The following is a 13,233-nucleotide window of genomic DNA, read 5'->3' as shown; positions in this document are numbered from 1 at the left end:
GCGCCCCTGAGGTTTCCCTCGGCGGAGCGGGTCTGAAGGGCAACCCCGCCGCACCTGTGCCAGCTGCTGTAACCGATACACCCGCGGGAAGGGGCGGCGGTGAGGGGAGAGGACGAGGGCCGGGCTCGACCCGGCGGCGGCCCGCCTGTCTGTGGGTGAGAAGGGCCTCGTCCCGCCGGGGAAGCCCGCCCGCCTCGCCTCTTAGCTGAGGAGACGGGAGGTCTCGGCTTTGGAGGAAGAAGGGCCCGCGCTCGCTTCCTGGCCATGCCGGCTACCGCCTCTTTCTTTCCCTCAGCCTTGGTTTCTAGCAGAGTTTGAGATCTCTCACACGGCAACCTGGGAGGGGGACCCTCTCCCCCCCCCCGGCGCCTTTACATCCTCTCGACACCCCCCAATCCTTGTCATGGGGCTCCCCGTTTTGCAGACACACGCATAGGCTTCCCCGCCCCAGTTGAAATGCGCCCCTCCCTATTGTTAAAAATATTTTTAAAGAGTCCTCTTCAGTGTCAAAATCAGCGCCCTCCTCCTCTCCCGCCTTTATTTTTCAAATCGCTTCCTTAACACTCTCTCTGCGAGGCCGGCAAGAAATCTTTTTTTCCCCCCACCACGTCAAGCCGACGCCTTTCCATTTAGGAAGTTCTCTAGTATAATTGATCCTCGCAGACTTTTTTTTTTTTTCTTTTCTTATTTCATGCTGTCCTGAGAGCAGCTGGCTGCTCACATCGCAGCCATGTCGTCATACCTTCCAGTTTTTAAGTTGCTATTTGAGAGAGAGGGGGGAGAGATCTCCACTTTGCATGTAAAGAATTTCTCTGAAGGAGACAACTCCTGTTTCTAAAGTAAGTTGAAAGGAGAAGGGTAGCAGATAGAGGCTTTAAAGTGCAGAGACTGAAGGAATGTAGGACCTCACCCCCAAATCTGGGGGTGGGTACAATTCCTCTTTCGGTGTCACTTCATAGAATTGTAGAACTGGAAGGGACCCCCAAGGGCCATCTAGTCCAACCCGCCACAATGCTAGCCTTAATGTTGTTTACATCTCTCCCCCCCACCACCACCTTTACATGGATTAAAGTCAGTTGTAATCAGATATTGGTGTGTGTTTTTTGGTCAAAACAACTCACCGAAGCTTCCTATAGTGGTCCTTTTGCATTGCAAAGTCACATTTGTTAGTGCCGCCCTTGTCATAGTGTGGTTGGCCTGCAGCGTAAAGCTGCCTGTGAAGATCTCTGTGCTCTCCTTCCTCAGATTGGCAGAGGTGCAGGCTATGTGTGCCGCCACATATCACAATTTATCGCCAGTCAGTTGTAAATGGAATCATTCAGAATTCTCTTTGTGTTCCTCTCCCTGCCTTCTTTAACCAATTTAATCTGGAAAGCATGTACTATCAGGCTGTGCTAGTCACTGTCTCCCTTGCCGAGATACCTTATGTTGCTGTTGCCCTTTATTAATTATTTCTGTGCTTAGCCCACCCCATCCTGAGGGTTCAGGATGGGTGGCAGTACTTTATTCTATAATTTAATGAGACTTTTAGAATGGTGAAAATTAGAGGGGATGGAAACATCTACTTAAACCTAACAATTAAAAGAATCCACCAGTACCAAGGCTTTTAATACCAGGCATCAAGCTCCTGAGCAACTCCCAGTTTTAAGACAAAGGGGTTATGTTCTGCTTTACAGCATATTTCATCTTGGTTTTAAGGAGTTAAGAAGGCTAAGCCTTCCTGTTATCAGTCAGTGTCAGTGCACTGCAGGTATTTCAGGTGCCTCTCTGGGCAACTGGAAGGGTTCTTCACTCCTTGCAGCAGGTAACTGGTTTTGTTCCCAATTAAGGATTAGCTGAGGAAGTACTGAAAATGGGTAGCATACATGGAAGCTGCTAACCTATGTCAAGAATTTATACAAAAACGACAATGAAATTCTTGATTTTGAATTTAGAAAACTTTGCAAACTGATAGCCCCATTCTTTATGCAAGCTACGTAAATACACAGAGAAAGGGTTTTTTATATTAAAGCCTTGGGAGAAAAAGAAAAGAGGGGGGAGGAATGATCAGTAGCTGTTCAGACTGCCCTTTAAAGTTCAGCAGCAAAAGGCAGGGGGAAAGGATGGCTTGAGAGCATCATAACTAAGTCATTAACCCCTCACGTCTCAGGAAAAGCTGTAAACCTTTACGTAGGCTAGAAAAAAAAGAACCTAAATAAATCTGCTTCATGCTTTGCTTTCTCTTGACAGAGGGAACACATGCCATGCCCTTGATTCTGATCACCACTGCAAGAGATGGTGCCTGAGACATACCTTACACATTTCAGACACCCAGTTTTCCCAAGTTTGGACGTAAGACTCGTTAATATGAATTAACTTCATGTCCGTCATATTATTGTCCCTTTATCCTTTTAATCTGGCCATTTTACACTACCCTACCCTACCCTAAATCCTGCCTGTCTTTTGGATAGCAACACATACTGCTTGGTAATCACTGCCTTCACAACAGGTAGTAGAGGTTTTTTGTTTAGTAAAATAAATGGAAAGAGCCAGGGCAGAAATGTATAACATACCTTGCCTTTTTTTAAAAAAAAAAAAAAAATAACTTAAAGCAGCTTACAAAACAGAAAAGACTTAATATTTTAAATCATAACACCCAATGCCTCTAAGACAGCAATGGCAATAAGGGGTGGCATGCTACTTACCAAAGTCCAGGTTGTCAGGAAGCAATAGTTACAAGTTGCTAGTCATTCTTGCCTATTATGTCGTGCTGCTGCTTCCTTTTACCTTTGCCCTGTCTATCTCTTGCAGCAAAATTACTAGTGAGCCTAATCACCTCTGAGGGAGGGGAAAAAACCTTGCCACTTCTGTGATCTGTGCAGCAAGTAGAATAGTTTGCACTAAAATCTCAAACAGTTCCTCAAGGAGGAAAAATGCACTGTTTATGTGACGCAAACTACTTTACAAACAGACCAATCATAGCCATGTTTACAAAGCAGTACCATTGATTTAAGTGGCTTTTACTGTACTTACCAGTGTGTATGCTTAGAACTGCTGTCCAGGAGTGCAAGTCACTTCCAGTATGGCTTAGTCCAGAGATGGGAACAAGGTAGAATATGGTCTTGTCAGTGGACCGCTAGCCAATATCTGATAACACTGCTTAGTGCCTGCTCGTTCCTGGGATTCTTGATGGAGAAGGTCAGGCTTCCTCAAACTTGGCCCTCCAGATGTTTTTGGCCTACAACTCCCATGATCCCTAGCTAGCAAGACCAGTGGTCAGGGATGATGGGAATTGTAGTCTCAAAACATCTGGAGGGCCTGGACTAGGTGGACCTTAATAACATGCTGCAAGGCACTTCTTAAGTGTGCTCTTGCTTTGTAAAACAGTAAGTTGGCTGGCTCAGATCAGTATCTCATAATTAACAACCAACCACTCAGCCAGCTGTGAGAGGTATGTGAAGCACTTTGAGATCAAAATTGCTCGGATCTGTGCCAAACTTGATGCCACAATTAGTGCAGTTCCATTGGAGGTTCTAGACCATCATCTTGTTACAGCCTGTGGGGTCTATTTCCATTGTTGTATAGCCTGAAGAAGTGTAGGGAACACTTGCAGCAGTGAGGCTGACAATAGTCCTCTTGATCCCAACTCATTTGACTAGCATTTGACTCCCCTCCTGAAAAGATCTTCCTGAGATACAGTTTTTTGAGGAAACTATCAGTTTCTAATATTCCCTTCCGGGGCAAGGTGGCCATCTGGCATCAGGTGTGCCTGGAAGAAGCAGATTATCTAGACTCAAGTTGGCTTCAGGTATGCTTTTAGCACCAAAACTGCCCAGGCCAACCTGACACAGCTTGGGTTGGTTTGCTAGTTATGGCCATTCCTGGACTCGGATGGCTTGGACTCGGTTGTCCATACTCTGTTGACCACCCATCTGGACTACTCCAATTTACTCTACGTAGGAGCTGCGCTTGAAAACAGTCCAGAAGCTGCTGCTAGCAAAATATATTGCTGCTACATTTACAGCCCAGTGGAACCATGTGTAACTTGGTCCTGAAAGCACCTCACTAGCTGCCAGTGAGCTACAGGGCCCAATTCAATGTTAGCATTGTGTACAATGCCCTAAACAGCTTGGGGCCCAAGTTCCTAAATCAACATCTCCCTCATCATCAACCATTTTGGGCTCTAGAATCTGCAGGCGGGGCCCTGTTGGTGGTACTCCTCCCGGGGGCTGTGAAATACTGTAGGTGTGCACACGTGAAAGGGCCGCCTTGGTTGCAATTCCATATTTACTGAATGCCCAGATTGGTGAGATATATCTGTCCCCCTTTATCTAACATTTGGGAGGAAATTAAAAACAAGATTCTTCACCCAGGCTGAAATATGTTGATCCCAGCAACCTTACAAATATTAACTATGAGTATATATGATTGTTTTTAGAGGGGCTTTTTAATTAATTGTTTTGTTTGCTCCCTTAATAAATGTATTCTTCTCTCTCTCTCTCTCTCTCTCTCTCTCTCTCTCTCACACACACACACACACACACACACACACACAGAGCGGTAGACCATATATAACCACAGTCAGCCTATCCCTGGCTTAGTCTGAGGCAGTTTCCTAAAAGTACAAGTAAGGTAAAGGGACCCCTGACCATTAAGTCCAGTTGCGGACGACTCTGGGGTTGCAGCGCTCATCTAGCTTTATTGGCTGAGGGAGCCAGCGTTTGTCCGCAGACAGCTTCCAGGTCATGTGGCCAGCATGACAGCCGCTTCTGGCGAACCAGAGCAGCGCACGGAAACACCGTTTACCTTCCTGCCAGAGCAGTACCTATTTATCTACTTGCACTTTGACGTGCTTTCGAACCGCTAGGTTGGCAAGAGCTGGGACCGAACAACGGGAGCTCACCCTGTTGCGGGGATTCAAACCACCAACCTGCTGATCGGCAAAGCCCAAGGCTCTGTGGTTTACACCACAGTGCCACCCATGTCCCTAAAAGTACAAGTAAAGTAAGCTGTTCTAAATAATACTCAATTTAAGGTTTACGGGCTACTTCATATGTGCAGATGTTCACATAAGATGTTTTACCTAAAAATGTAAATATAGTAAATGTGTTAACAAATCTGGTTTCCTGTGTATTTGCAAAGAAGAATATGCTGAGTTGAAATAATCTTGCTGCATCATAAAATTACTTTAAACTTTTTTTGCAAATTGAGGATAATCCAGTAAGATAAATATTTAATTTGCAATATTTTAAAGAGTGGTGGGCAACGTGGCTTCTGAGGCCTTCTGTTAATGTTGGTAGTGCGTTGCTGCCACATACCGTATTTTTCGCTCTATAAGACGCACCAGACCACAAGACGCACCTAGTTTTTGGAGGAGGAAAACAAGAAAAAAAAATATTCTGAATCTCAGAAGCCAGAACAGCAAGAGGGATTGCTGCGCAGTGAAAGCAGCAATCCCTCTTGCTGTTCTGGCTTCTGGGATAGCTGCACAGCCTGCATTCGCTCCATAAGCAGCACACACATTTCCCCTTACTATTTAGGAGGGGAAAAGTGAGTCTTATAGAGCAAAAAATACGGTAGCTTGCTCCCATACAAATACCCTGAGATATATGGAAGAAATCCAGCTGCTGCACTTTAAACCCTGAGCTTCTCCTATATAGGTCAGGACACGCTGCACTATACCAGCTTCACACAAAGGAGCCATGCTGTAGTGCAGCCCTTCACCCACCTGTTGCCCCCTTTGCTGGCTGAGACTCTTGGGAATTGTCTTTAGACATTTGGCAGGCATCCGGTTTGTGGAGCCTGCTGTATTTGGTCCCGTGCTCTCAGTATAAGTGGGGAAAGTTTATATCCTCATGCAAAATAAAGAGGGTAAAATTTTGGAATGTTGCATTTCAGAGTGTAGGTATGGGGAGAGTCATAGTTCTTAAATGCTTTTTCACACAAGACTCCTGCACATCAAAGGATATCTCTGATACAATGGTATAAGCAAGGAAAGTTATATATGGGGAAATAATTATTTTAAAATATGCAACCCCCAACATGAAGCCAGAAGTGATACAGTCCAAAGCTTTAGAACCTCATTTAATTTTCAAGCTGACAAAAAGCTGAAAATAAGAGGCCATAATTTAGTTCTTTTCAGTTTCAATTTTTTGACTTCCCTTTGGATTCCCTTACATTAGGTCATTGTATCAGGATTTTTCAAGGAGTTGGCTTTTCCACAACTTATTTTCAAATCCAAGACGGCATCTTCATTGAACCATAATTGGGGGCGGGGGGGGGGGGATCTTTATCTCTAAGAATTTTTTTGCGAAGTGTGAGAACATCAAACTGCCAATTTACACACTAGCCATAATCTCAACATTAACGTTTGCTTAACCTTATCAGACTGAGCAGAGTTAAACTTATTCCATGCTGAATTGAATTGTGGGCTGTTTTTGTGGCTTTCTTACATAGAGGCATTTTGTGCTAATGTTTTGTGTCTGTTATAACCTTGGAAGCCTAGGCAACTTTCTAGGCTGCGTACACACAACATTTTCCAGCTGCATGCACACATTTTATTATAGAATAATAGAGACTTGAGTACATTTTCCCCTGTGTAGTATACACACAAAATCCAGATCTTCTCCCTATTCCCCACCACCACCACCGAAAAGCACTTTTAGAGAAACCGGATTCATTCTAAAAATAAAAGCTCATTGCAGATTGAGTCTGCCCTACCCCCAAATGTATCCATTTGAAAGCAGATGTGGAGGGCCCTGTCAGTGAGGGGCATAGCCACACCTGCCCCAGTTACATTGTAGGTGGACATATACAAAAGCCACAATCACCACTTCATTTGCCTGAGTCATGTGAAAGAGCAAAAGGCATGGAAAACCTAATGAAAGGGTGGGGCTTTAGAACATGTTTCAAGTAGCTACATCCACCCTTAGGTATAGCAAGATCTAGAATCAATCTAAATGGAAAGCAGCATGTTGAATACAAGCATGAATGCTTCTGGATTGAGAAACACTACATTTTTGTGCTACAAGCAGTTAAAGTGTGTACGGCTTTACTGACAGGTATATCTTCTTGCTCCAGAAATTTCCGCAGCCAAGCATGAAGGCGGTGAAAATAACACATGAATCGCGTCACATACAAGAATTTTGAGTTCAGTTTTCTTTTGGGGGCAAACCTTTGGTCTGAGGTGAACTCAATATTGCCCTTTAACTTGCGGGTTGGTCTTTAATTGGTTCTTATTGTGATGAAATATATTTTCAAGCTAGATGTTTTGTATTTGTGGGGTTTGGGTGGGGTTTTTTGCTTTAGCCTGTGGTTTTTTATTTTAATAGTTAACCACACCAATACATTTTCGGGTAAATAGCTGATGATCTGCCAGCCATTTAGAGGAGGAATTGAGTTCTGAGATGTAGAGCACATGCATGCACAGGGTCCCACAACAAACCCATGTCACCGCCTAAATAGATCTTCGGCATCAAGAGTAGAAGATGAAACACAGCAAAACCACAGCTGTTTAACAGTAGACAGTACTGGGGGAGATGGTAGTTTAAAATATGTTCACCATAATTTCTAACCTTTATACTTGCAATGCAGATACAGTGGTACCTCGAGTTAAGTACTTAATTCGTTCCGGAGGTCCATTCTTAACCTGAAACTGTTCTTAACCTGAAGCGCCACTTTAACTAATGGGGCCTCCTGCTGTTGCCGCGCTGCCGGAGCATGATTTCTGTTCTCATCCTGAAGCAAAGTTCTTAACTTGAAGCACTATTTCTGGGTTAGCGGAGTCTGTAACCTGAAGCGTATGTAACCTGAAGCGTATGTAACCCGAGGTACCACTGTATCTTTACAGCAAAATAAAGAGTTGGCTTTCAACACGCTTTGTCTGCCTGTTGTCCAAAGGGGCGTTTCAGAATACATTTTCATCACCTGATGACCATAATAAAATGGGTGGTTTGTATGCATAATACAGCCATCACAGATCTAATGGCACCCAAAACTATAGTTGTTTTAAATAGTTTTTATGCTGTGACGCGCCCTGGGACCTTAGGCTGAAGGGTGGTTAAGCATAATAATATAGATTCAGCCTTGGTGCTAAATTTCCTTATGTGCAAATTGGGTGTTTTGACATAAGCTTTTAGATCCCACTTCATTAGATGCATGAAATGTTATCCTCAGTTGGCAGTTATCAGCCATCTGAGAACAACACTTCACGCGTCTGTGGAAGAGAACTCTAGGCTAGAATACCTTATGCACAATATTGGTGTGTTAGTTTTTTAAGGAGTCACAAGATGCTTCATTGCAGACATCTTTGCCTGAATCATCTCAGTATACAGTAGATTCCAAGAGCAATGGAGGCACAAAAAGCCTGTTTCTTCATGTGGTTGAGCTGGTTCTGAAAAAGAAAATGTTCCAAAGACCAGTTTATGCATTCTACAACCTCAGGCCTTGTTGCCTAGTTCTTTTAAAGTTGTCTCAAAAGCGCATTCAACTTTGCCTTGCCTATTTTTCAGCATAAGCCCAATAACTTCCAGTACATTTGCCTGAAGGTGTATTATCCAGAAAAGCCCTTTAAAGAAGACATTGGAGCAGGCAGTGCAGAAAGTATCTCCTGAATTACAATTCTGCAATTAATAAGGGAGAGGAGAGATTGTGCCATCATAAGTTCTCACTACATTCTCTGAAAACCTCGAGTAGGCTGTTGATTTTTAATTTTTTATTAAGTAAAGCTGCTATCCTTCCCTAACATTGGATAGAATAAACGCTATAATCTGGCTCTGAAAGCTGTGTTGGATGGGAGACCACCTGGGAACCATCTGTAAGTTGCTTTGAGGTCTTTAGAGGAAGCACATGGTATAAGCAATAAATAAATGAAGACTGTTTACGTTCATATTCAAAGCTTGTATGTTTGGATAAGGAATATTCCTTAGGGGGAAATGGGACTGCTCAAGTCCTTTGATTCGTAAGAAGTGTTTCCTGAGTTCAATTAATATATTTCCTTTTTTAAAAAAAGTAGTTTTATTGTTTCAAGGAACAGAACTTGGGCAAGGGTAGGGATGAATGAAGGATTTTTAAAGCAGTAGTAGCGCTGAAATGAATTTCAAAGTGTTTGCTCAAATATGCACATGATCATTAAAAATGCAAAATTCTAATTCTGAAATTCCAAATCCAGATTTGAAATTTGACTCCAGCTTTCAAGTTCTATGTATGGCTGAATTTTCTATTTCCATTGGAGTGGAAATGTTCAGATTTTTGTGTAGGTTCACATGAATGTTGGTGACAAGTTTGAGTTGCAGCATGGGAAAAATGTGAATTGAATTGCAACGTAGACACCACATACTGAATTTTGTGGGTTTCATAGACTTCACATTCCACTTGTCATGCAACACTTGGGAGAAAAGTGCTACAAATCAATTAAAACTGTATTGTCCCCATGTTGCTTCCGTGTAACTATTACAACTGTGCCATTTAGTCTGTTTGAAAGAGTTTATGACAGGCATGGCCAAACTTGGCCCTCCAGATGTTTTGGGACTACAACTCCCATCATCCCTAGCTAACAGGACCAGTGGTCAGGGATGGTGTGAATTGTAGTCCCAAAACATCTGGAGGGCCAAGTTTGGCCATGCCTGGTCTAGGAAAAAGCATTGCATCGTAAGTCTCAAGCCATTGAGCCTAGTGGACTTCTCAACACAGCTGCTACTTTTCTACAGCAGCCCGTTTCTGAATAACAGTTTATGTATGGTTTTGGTTGCTGCTGCTTCCAACTGTCTTGAAGATACATTGCCAGGTTACACAGTTCTTTAAGTCACTGCAAACACTTTGTGACCACAATTACAATGAATCAAACTTGTACTTGGTCTCTAGATAAACACTTTGGGTAGAAATCAGCATGGCACTAAGGAGGTTGTTCAGTCAGCATAAGCATTTTTGATTGCATGATAAAACCATCTCCTCTCCTCTCCCCACAAACTATTATGGGGTTTCTCTCCCCCCCACCCCGAGCAGATTTGTGGGGTACATGGGAGGAAAGGGTGGGGAAAGCCCTACTGGAGTCATCGTGCTAGCTTCCACTAACAAGACCAAGTAGGTGAATCCAGCCCATAGCCTAGATTGCTGCCGATACTACCAGCTGTCACTATCCAATGCCAAATTTGGTTCTTGCACCAAATACACACACCTAAAAAAAAACTTGAGTTCTCATATTTTGATTCTTATTGCCCTCAACATGTTAATATTTATTTACTTTTTAAAATTTGTATACCACCCTTCATCTGAACATCCCAGGGCAGTTCACAACAGAAAAATACAAATTGAGAATACAATATGCATAATAAAAACCAATAGCACCCAACACATTTTTTAAAAAGCCATGGGGTGTTCAGTCAACACCTGGTTGAAGAGAATACTGCCTAAATATATGTAGAGTATCTCACAAACGGGGAGCCATTGCAGAAAAGGTCCATTCTTGTGTTGCCACCTTCCACCCTCTCATGAAGGCACACAAAGAAGGGCCTCAGATAAACAGTTCAGCTTTTTACTCTTAAAGTCATTTAAACAATCAAAAATGGAATGGGATAGTCTACAAAGCTTATCCACCTTGGCTCCCAATTCCATATTAAATCTCACCTTTTTGAGGGCCTTGTGTTACTAACAGCCAACCATGTTGGGTGTGTGAAATTTATACCCATTTTCCTCCCCTCTTGTGCCATTCCAGGATACAGAAGTGATTAACTTTTGGATAAGTTTCTGGTACTTAAAGTGTTTGCAAACATGTTTGCTGCATTTACACTATTCCAATTTTTATTCTTCAAATGTGCTTGCTAATTTTGCATTACTTCCTGCCCCCAAACCGCAGCTCATTTAATAGCCAAGAACCTATCCCTTACTGCTGGGTATTTTCTTTCTTCTTTAAAAAAAGTTTTATTGAAACTTTTCAGCATACTGTCCAATAAAAAAAACAAACTAAATATAAATTTAAAAAGAAATTTTCAACTTCATCTTCAGCCATTTAAGAATATTGGTTTCATCCTCTAAGTGGTTTTCTTGATTCTTGTGTCCTTAAAAATTCTTGTGGATATAATGGCTTCATGTTTGCCAATATAAACAGGTCCCAATTATTGTCTCTTGTTTTGAAAGGGATCCGATTCAAGCTTTTAAAAGTTGATGTCCTGTAATCAACTCCGTACCAAAGACGCCTGAGTAAGCTTAGCAGTCATGGGAGAAAATGAACTCTCCTCTTATGGATCAGTAACTGTTGCAGAAACAGGAAGAGAGTAGGTAGGAATAAATGGATATTTCTCCAACCAGAGGGATGTAGAAAGTGGAGTCCTTTTTCAGCTTGTTGATAAATGATCTAGACCAGAGCTTTTCAAACTGTGTATTGCAACACATTAGTGTGTCGGCTACAGTGTGTAGGTGTGTCACGTGAACGCTCCTCGTGCTCCTCCAATGGCTGGAAAGGGGTTAATTTAACATCCGGTTTGCTAGTAAAACTGAATTACTGTGTCGCGAGATGATGCATGTCTAAAAAGTGTGTCACCAACATGAAAAGTTCGGCAAACTGATTTAGATTAAGGGGTGAGCAGTGAAGTAGCCAAGTTTGCTAATGATACAAGGGATTGTAAAGAACTCCAAAAGGACTTCTCCAAACTGAGTGAATGAATGTAAAATTGCAACAGCACATTTATGCTGTTTAATGCACATTAAAGACGTTTTCGTCTTGTGAAGCACCTCAAAAAACGGAAAACTCTTTCGTCTAGCGAGTTTTTCGTCTTGCGAGGCATTCGTCTTGCGGGGCACCACTGTATTTTACCTCCATGGTAGGAGTAGAACATCAAACATTAAAAACTTCCCTATACAGGACTGCCTTCAGATGTCTCCTAAAACTCAGTTTGTTTCCTAGACATATGATGGAAGGGCATTCCACAGGGTGGGTGCGACTTTGGAGAAGGCCCTCTGCCTGGTTCCCTGTAGCTTTACTTCCCACAATGAGGGAACCGCCAGAAGGCCCTCAGAGCTGGATTTCAGTGTCCGGGCTGAACGATGGGGGTGGAGACACTCCTTCAGGTATACAGAGCCGAAGTACAACACACAAAGTGTAAACCAGCCCCAACTGAATATTGACAATAACAAGTCCTTAATACTACTTACTGATACTATTCACTCCTACAATTTGCCCTGCACAGGTATGGAGGCAGAGTTGGTATGCAAATATGTTCTAAGGGTTGGGACTTAAGGAGACAGTGAATACTGCCCTGCGTTCATCGCAATCAGCACTGTTGCCATTCTGCTACAGTTTTGCTTCTTCTAAAACCTATGTCAATGCCAGAACTGATGTAATTCATCATGTACGAATGGAAAGAAAACATCAGAACATGACAATAAATAATGTTGCAGATTTAAAGGAAAAACACCATAGTCAATACCACTGCTATTTGCTTGCATGATTTCCATTCCAGACTTCCTATGAACATGCAGTTTGTGGCAATTTACACTCCCATTTTTACAGCATCCCTATCTAGGGGTGAGTCTTTGTTTGAGAATCTTTGTTTAGTGGTGACTTATAACTAGCATGGATGGACTGCCAATAAGCAAAGGCAAGGCCTGAATGAAAGACAGTAGCATTTTGCTAAATTTCTTGTAGAGTCTTAAGAATGCATGGCGGGGGTTCGCTGGAGAGTTAAATTCATGATCCTTCAACACCGGTGGTTAATAATAATAATAATAATAATAATAATAATAATAATAATAATAATAATAATTTATTATTTATACCCCACCCATTTGGCTGAGTTTCCCCAGCCACTCTGGGCGGCTTCCAATCAAGTGTTAAAAACAATACAGCATTAAATATTAAAAACTTCCCTAAACAGGGCTGCCTTCAGATGTCTTTTAAAAAGAAGATAGCTGCTTATTTCCTTCACATCTGAAGGGAGGGCGTTCCACAGGGTGGACGCCACTACCGAGAAGGCCCTCTGTCTGGTTCCCTGTAACCTCAAAATGAGGGAACCGCCAGAAGGCTCTCGGTGCTGGATCTCAGTGTCCGGGCTGAACGATGGGGGTGGAGACGCTCCTTCAGGTATACAGGACCGAGGCCATTTAGGACTTTAAAGGTCAGCACCAACACTTTGAACTGTGCTTGGAAACGTACAGGGAGCCAATGCAGATCTCAAGAACGGTGTTATGTGGTCCCGGCGGCCACTCCCAGTCACCAGTCTAGCTTCTGCATTCTGGATTAATTGCAGTTTCCGGGTCACC

At 42.7% G+C, this 13,233-nt stretch overlaps 1 long non-coding RNA gene across 1 annotated transcript; it reads left to right on the top strand.

Moving 5' to 3' along the window:
• The first annotated feature begins 845 nt into the window (after positions 1-845).
• LOC309345167 lies at positions 846-9,465 on the top strand. Its single transcript, XR_014158046.1, has 3 exons — positions 846-2,331; positions 7,060-7,195; positions 8,490-9,465. It is a non-coding gene; the product is annotated as an uncharacterized lncRNA (long non-coding RNA).
• The last annotated feature ends 3,768 nt before the right edge of the window (positions 9,466-13,233 follow it).

This window comes from Podarcis erhardii (assembly GCF_964252035.2).
Source record: "Podarcis erhardii genome assembly, chromosome: 6".
Taxonomy (NCBI): Eukaryota; Metazoa; Chordata; class Lepidosauria; order Squamata; family Lacertidae; genus Podarcis; species Podarcis erhardii.
The sequence above is the reverse complement of the archived record's forward strand: the minus strand, read 5'-3'. Positions and strand labels throughout refer to the sequence as shown.